The 7,092-nt window shown below is 33.6% G+C and overlaps 1 pseudogene; it reads right to left on the reverse strand.

Moving 5' to 3' along the window:
• Positions 1 to 761: 761 nt before the first annotated feature.
• Positions 762 to 2,617, reverse strand: LOC139822917 (uncharacterized; annotated as a pseudogene).
• Positions 2,618 to 7,092: the final 4,475 nt, after the last annotated feature.

A 7,092-nucleotide genomic window follows, 5' to 3' on the forward strand; every position in this document is an offset into this window, starting at 1 on the left:
TTTACCTTAATTAAAATTAATATAATTAAATATATTTCAGAAAGACAAATCCCGGATAAAAGTAGAGAAACATAAGGAACGTAAGAATAAAACACAATGGAACATAAGAATGATGGACATATATATTTTAAATATTTGCAAGATAATTTGGAGTTGATAACTCTTCCGTCTACAGAGTGGAGTTATTCAAGAGGAAATGAAAAGTTTTTTGGTTTCCAAAAAATAGAAAGTGATTATAGTGTAAAAAAAAAATTGCTTTTTTATCAAATGGACAGGTTAATATTTATATAAATGATGAAATTCATTCTCTTTCAAAATTTATTGTAATTGTAAATATTGAAGAATTAAATGAATTGTTACAAATTGTTGATAAATTATAAGAAAAAGGAAACAATCGTGAAATTAAGATAGCTTAAATGTAAATTTAATTGTAATATGTAAATATTTATTTCGATAGTTTAATTCATATTAGATACTGAAATTGTTATATTTGTTCGATACAAAGAGTATCATATCAGATATTATGTTATTTTAATGTAAATTATGTATACATATTTACGTGTATGTATATAATTATGTATAGGTATATATATATATATATATATATATATATATATATATATATATATATACACATATGATTTTTATAAAGAAATTGGAAATTAAATAAATGTTAGACAAATTGTATTATAAAATAATTGTATTGTAAAATAAAATTGTGTGCTTTAATTTCTAAAATAAACATTTTGTTTAATTTGGTATTAAACTTACAAAAAAATATATGTATTAAATATATGTATATTATAATTATAAAAAATTAATGTTTTCAAAAAACAAGTTTTTATTATTATTTTAGTTTTATATTAACGCATTTTAGTTATTTCTAATATTTGTTCCAATTTTACGCCTTTTTCCATTATTCATTTGTATCACAGTTTCAATTGCATTTGTTTCTTTAATTTGAAAATCCACATTTGAAACATTTGGACCATTTAAATGAACCAATTTTGAACATTTTCTTTTTTCTTTTTTAGTATTATCATTTTTATTCGCCTGCTTGACCAGAAAGAACATTCGTGTTATTAAATAAAAACAGATAATGTTTTTAGTAAATTCGTATAATTATGTTTTTCACAGCCCAGGAAAGTTATAGGATTTTTTTCTTCGTCAATCAATTCCATTACTTCAAATAATGTGTTAATATTAATTTCTCCACATTTTCTTCCTTCTATTACTCCTTTTTCTAGACTTGAAAGCAAATTAAACAAAGCTATTGAAAGATTTATCAAATCCTTTCGTTTTTATTTCAATTAGTTTATGTCTCTCTGGTATTTTATCATTTGGCTGTAAAACCAATGTCTTTAAACATTCTTCGCAAATAAAATTTTTATTGTTTATATCTTTACAAAATCTATTTCCTTTTCTTGCTACATATCCAGCAACATATGTCAGAACGTAATCTGAAGTGGTACATGTATGCAAATCATGATCATTAAGAATTGATGGAACATATGCTAAGATTTCAGTATTTCTTCCTCTGTCCAGTACAGTATCTATCTGAGCCGTCCATTGCTCTTCTGCTCTTCCATAAGATAAACATATCATTCTACAAAAAAAATTAAATTTTTGTTTTGAAATAAAATAAATAACGTAAAAGGCATGTTTGTTTATTACTGACAGTTCATTGCCAGTAGTGTAAATCTATAGTTTATGTCATGCACATTATAGATTTTCAGTACTGACAGTGAACTGTCAGTAATAAACGAATATGCTTAAAGTAAATATACTCTTAAGCTTATGGCACACAATGCTATTTTGTCTGCTTTATTACTTGCCGGCTCCTGTGCTAGCGAATCAATAGACAGAGTTGATAATCATTTTGTCTGCCAATTCGCTAGCACAAGAGCTTGCAGGCAATTTAGCAGGCAAAAAAGCATCGTGTGTGCTATAGGCTTCACTGTTTTTTATTCTAACTGTAGAAAAAACTTGAAATGAAGTATTTTTTTTAATATAAATACTTACTGTACGAGGTGTAAACAAACTTTTTTTTTCGTTTCCTTTTCTGCCTCCTCTGCTGCTGCATCCTTTAACGCAACAGGCCATTTTTTCAGAATTTACTTTATCTGTAATGTAATCAAAATTAAGAGCATTAAACTTGAGACATCTAAAGTAAAACATCTATTATGAGTAAAAAGTTGAAAATATTAATACCGCAAAAATATACTATTTATATTAATGTGTGTTTGCACTTAGAAAATATACAAAATCTAATTATTAATAACAAAAAAAATATTGCTCAAAGTTAAATATTAATAATTAGTTAATTTAATTTACATGGAAATAATTTTAGGTTATAAAAGCTTCTTCTTCCTTACCTCTTAACGAAGCTGGCACTTGATCTCTGTCACACAAGATGACACAATACGGCCACAATTTTTAAGTCCTTTTGGGACGAGTTGACCAAATGCGGTTGCATCAGTAACCTTCACAAATTTCCTTTGATGAAACACATTTGCTTCCAGTTTGTGACTTGGGTTGTAAAAGCTAAAGCAAAATCTGCAATTTTTTAAAAATCTTATACATCATATGATAAAAAATTTAATTAGACTTGCTTTAAAATGTAATATTAAAATTAATGGAGAAATACTTACAACAGATTCACACATTGCACATATAAAACCTGTTCGTTTTCATTACACTTTTGAACTAGTGCAAGTAAGTGCAAGTGCAATAAGTTAGAATGAAACAAATATACTTTTCTCTCGTTCTAACTTATTGGTGGAAAAATGGCGACGAAATGTTGCAAGTTATTCCGTTCAGCGAACCTCCCCTCTACACGGAACATTTTTCGTGACCATCTTTTGCTTCTCGACACTATCTAGTCATGTCTCCTTATACTACTTCATGCCTATGTCCTTTCTGCATTCTCCGGGCCTCTCCTAACCTCCAAATTGTCGCCGCAACAACTATTCGACAATCTTTCTTCCGCTTCCTCCGCTCTGCTTGCCTTCTTTTCTCTCTGCCCTATTGCACTTTGCGCATGCAACTGTCTGAAAACAGAGTCGCCCTAAGGCGATATCACGGCAGAAAACTTCTAATGAATTTATGTATATGACATGCGTGCTTCTCCTTATACTTACTCGGTCGGTAACCCAACTTCGACTTTATTAATTTTCATATTTTTTTATCGTTTGTTGGTCGTTTGTTGGTGATTGTTGGCCTAATTACAACGTTTGTTGGTTCTTAATTTTTTTTTTTAATTTAAAAAGAAAAATTACCATTAAGTTAACCGGAAAAATTTTATTTTTAATTTCAAAAAAGCCTAATCGATGCGTAATCGTTTGCTGATGATTGTTGGTCTAATTTTAGCGTTTGTTGGTTTATTATTAGTCTTAAAAACGAAAAAAAAACGAAAAATTATCTCACATATTAAAGTAATCGAAGATTGGTTTATTTGTCTACGACTTAAGCTTTATTTCTATCAATTTAAGGCTAACATCTATAAAACTGCCATATGAATACGGGCCTTAACATCGGCAGAAAATCGCGAAAAGATAAAAAAACATGGTGGTTCGTGGGAAGCACACACACACACACACAACGGGGGGGTGCGAGGGGGGGCCTTCGGCCCCCCCTCCCCCGAACCCACCCCGCCGGTAGGCTGCGTAGACCTCGCTTTATAACATAAAGTACATGCTAAGTTGTAAAACGAAATTATAAAGCACATGCATGGAGGGGTGCAAGGGGGCTTACATGCGTGAGCGCACGTGAACAGAAAGGCTTTTCTCCCCTACACCCTCCCCCATGCATGTACTTTATAATTTCGTTTTACAACTTAGCATGTACTTTATGTTGTAAAGCGAGGTCCACGCAGCCTACCTGCAGGGTGGGTGCGGGGGAGGGGGGGGCCGAAGGCCCCCCCTCGCACTCCCCCGTTGTGTGTGTGTGTGTGTGTGTGTGCTTCCCACGAACCACCATGTTTCTTTATCTTTTCGCGATTTTCTGCCAATGTTAAGGCCCGTATTCATATGGCAGTTTTATAGATGTTAGCCTTAAATTGATAGAAATAAAGCTTAAGTCGTAGGCAAATAAACCAATCTTCGATTACTTTAATATGTGAGATAATTTTTCGTTTTTTTTTTCGTTTTTAAGACTAATAATAAACCAACAAACGCTAGAATTAGACCAACAATTATCAGCAAACGATTACGCATCGATTAGGCTTTTTTGAAATTAAAAATAAAATTTTTCCGGCTAACTTAATGCTAATTTTTCTTTTTAAATTTAAAAAAAAATTAAGAACCAACAAACGTTGTAATTAGGCCAACAATCACCAACAAACGACCAACAAACGATAAAAAAATATGAAAATTAATAAAGTCGAAGTTGACCGGCTAAGTTACCGGAGCTGCTTCATGTTTATCTGAAGAGATTTCGTATCCTTACATCGTATTACCACCGCTGCCGGAAAAGAAAGTTCTCTACGCTTTTGGCAGAAAGTGCCGCTAGGGAATTTTTAAGTCGATTCTTATGAATCAAGCTTGAATTCGATGTGTAGGTATCTCAGGTTACCGATAACGAGGTCCAGATAGTGCGCTTCATAGTTTTCGGTGTCTAGGTGTAATAATACGTTGAATTCGATGTCTACGTGTCCCAGGTTGCCGATGACGAGGTCCACATAGTGCGCTCCGTAGTTTTCGGTGTCTACGTGTATTAATACCTTGAATTCGATGTCCACGTGTCCCAGGTTGCCGATGACGGGATCCAGATAGTGCACTTCATAGTTTTCGGTGTCCAAGTGTAATCGTACGTTGAATTCGATGTCTAGGTGTCCCAGGTTGCCGATGACGAGGTCCACACAGTGCGCTCCGTAGTTTTCGGTGTCTACGTGTATTAATACCTTGAATTCGATTGCCACGTCTCCCAGGTTGCCGATGACAGGATCCAGATAGTGCGCTTCATAGTTTTCGGTGTCCAGGTGTAATCGTACGTTGAATTCGATGTCCACGTGTCCCAGGTTGCCGATGACGGGATCCAGATAGTGCGCTTCATAGTTTTCGGTGTCCAGGTGTAATCGTACGTTGAATGCGATGTCTACGTGTCCCAGGTTGCCGATGACGATGTCTAGATAGTGAGCTCCGTAGTTTTCGGTGTCTACGTGTATTAAGGTGGTATGTCCATATAACCTATGAAAACAGATCGATGCAGTTTTTTCAGTAAAAGTAATTAAGCAACTGACGAATCTTCATGCTAAATTTGAAATGAATTGACCGTGTAGTTTCCGAGATATTATTGTCTAAAAATATGCTTTTTTCCCTATCTTAAGCATTGCGTTTATGGCGGACGACGCGTGAGAGACCGTAATTTTGAGATAAATTGATGGTAGTAAATTATAGAAAAGACAGATCAGGTTGAAAATTAGAATAAAAACAGAGGAGTGTCTTCCGAATCATATGGTACCAAAGCCAACAATCTCAACCGTATAGAATGTTCACAAAATTAGTTAAAAGACATCGATTTCAGTCCATTCCTCACTGTGATCACAAACCTTCGGATATGTGGCAACGTCGCGCTTTGAATTCATAACGCGAGTTGCATAGGTTAAAACGCGGTTGTTCGTTCATGATATAAAAGTAAATGTTGCACTTAAATAAAATTAACCTCTAAGTTTATTGCTCCGAACGATACACGTGCAACCATTTGTTTACATGAATGTTGCGACGTTGCCACATCTGAAGCTCTTCTGTACTACGCTAAGAAAATTGGACTATTTTCATTCGCCTCTTTTTTATTATTGATTATTTATTCGATTTGTGATATACAATCATTTTGAGAAATTCATTAATGAATTTAGTCGACTATGAAAGTGTATGAAATTAGAAGTTTTAAAATGAGGTTTATTTTGACTCACATAGTCGCGAATAAACCACCTTAATACCTTGAATTCGATGTCTAGGTGTCCCAGGTTGCCGATGACAACGTCCACATAGTGCGCTCCGTAGTTTTCGGTGTCTACGTGTATTAATACCTTGAAATTGATGTCTAGGTGTCCCAGGTTGGTGATGACGAGGTCCAGATAGCGCCCTCCGTACTTTTCGGTGTCTAGATGTAATAATACCTCAAATTCGATGTCCACGTGTTCCAGGTTGCCAATGACAAGGTCCACATAGTGCGCTTTGTAGTTTTTGGTGTCTAGGTGTATTAATAACTTTAAATCTGAATGTAGGACACGTAGATATCGAATTCGAGGTATTAATACACGTATATGCCGAAAACTACGGAGCGCACTATGTGGACCTCGTCATCGGCAACGTGGGACACCTAGACATCGAATTCAACGTATTATTACACCTGAACACCGAAAACTATGGAGCGCACTATCTGGAATCCGTCAACGGCAACCTGGAACACGTGGACATCGAATTCAAGGTATTAATACACCTGGATACCGAAAACTATGAAGCGCACTATGTGGACCTCGTCATCGGCAACCTGGGACACCTAGACATCGAATTCAAGCTTGATTCATAAGAATCGATTTAAAAATTCCCTAGCGGCAGAATTAAAATTATGTCATGACAATAAAAATTCGCTGAATTAAAATTATGTCTAGACATAATAAAAATTGGACGAATTAAAATTATGTCTAGACATAATAAAACTTGGATGAATTAAAATTATGTCTTGACATAATAAAAATTGGATGAATTAAAATTATGTCTGACAAAAATAATTCCGCATTTTTATTATGTGTATACACATAATTTTAATTCATACAATTTTTATTATGTGTACACATAATTTGTTTTCGAATGAACGTAAAACGTATTTGTTATAATATCCATTATTGAAAATCGATATGCGCGACAAAAGCTCTTGTATATCATTAATTATGTTATTATTTATTACATATATTTCTATCCATATATTTTCAGTATTATTGTTACATTAGAAAAATTATCGGCATTTAGGATACGAATCTTTTTCCGTTAATTTGTAAGTTTCATGATTAAAAAAATCATGTCGTATTATTAACATATACCTAAGATTTATAGAATCGTTATTAATTTTATTATATATCTCAATGTGTTG

Source organism: Temnothorax longispinosus, chromosome 12 (genome assembly GCF_030848805.1).
Source record: "Temnothorax longispinosus isolate EJ_2023e chromosome 12, Tlon_JGU_v1, whole genome shotgun sequence".
Classification (NCBI taxonomy): Eukaryota; Metazoa; Arthropoda; class Insecta; order Hymenoptera; family Formicidae; genus Temnothorax; species Temnothorax longispinosus.